Below are 920 nucleotides of genomic sequence, written 5' to 3'. Positions count from 1 at the left end.
ATGATAGGTCGCAGGTTGGGCAATTATTTGTGATCAGTTTTTGAGACAAAGAGATATCAAGGGAAGGAGAATGGAGTGTCACATATTATGTTATTATAATGTTTCATTCATTCATTGCCAGATGCCATGTATCCCAAACGGGGTGGCCAGCGGCTTAGAGTTAATTGTTTTACAGGGAGGGGCACTAATCCTCCACCAACCCCACTTGACACGTAGGGATGCCAACAGCATCTGGTGTTCCCAGGCGGTCACCCATCCAAGTACTAACCAGACCCAACATTGCTTAACTTCGCTGATCGGACGGGAAGCGGTGTACATGCAAAAAGACTTTGGCTAAAGAATCACATAAGTAGCAAATACTGACCTTGAAAAGGGAATAGTAATCGCACACGTGTTATATATGCGGAGAAACAGGGAGAGAGAGAGAGAGAGAGAGAGACAGAAACAGACAGACAGACAGAAATAGAGAGAGAGGGAGAGAGAGAGAGAGATACAGACAGACAGACAGACAGAAAGACAAACAGACAGAAAGACAAACAGACAGACAGATAGACAGACAGACAGTCAAACAGAGACAGACAAATATATATATAGAGAGAGAGAGAGGGAGAGAGAGAGACAGACAGACACAGACAGACAGACAGACAAATAGAAAAAGAGAGAGAGCGAGCGAGAGAGAGAGAGAGAGAGAGAGAGAGAGAGAGAGATACAGACAGACAGATAGGAAGACAGACATATAGACAGACAGACAGTCAAACAGAGACAAATATATATATATATATATATATATATGACCACCCCGTTTGGGATACATGGCGTCTGGCAATGGATGGATGGATATATAGAGAGAGAGAGAGAGAGAGACAGACAGACAGACAGACATATAGGCAGAGACTGACAGACAGACAAAGAGACAGAAT

The 920-nt window shown here is 43.5% G+C and overlaps 1 pseudogene; it reads right to left on the bottom strand.

Annotated features, from left to right (window-relative positions):
- Positions 1–219: 219 nt before the first annotated feature.
- LOC145390788 (5S ribosomal RNA) lies at positions 220–341 on the bottom strand (annotated as a pseudogene).
- Positions 342–920: the final 579 nt, after the last annotated feature.

This window comes from Coenobita brevimanus, chromosome 15 (genome assembly GCF_032717465.1).
Source record: "Coenobita brevimanus isolate Jiangsu-jjx chromosome 15, ASM3271746v2, whole genome shotgun sequence".
NCBI lineage: Eukaryota > Metazoa > Arthropoda > Malacostraca > Decapoda > Coenobitidae > Coenobita > Coenobita brevimanus.
This window is presented reverse-complemented; position numbering and strand designations above follow the sequence as displayed.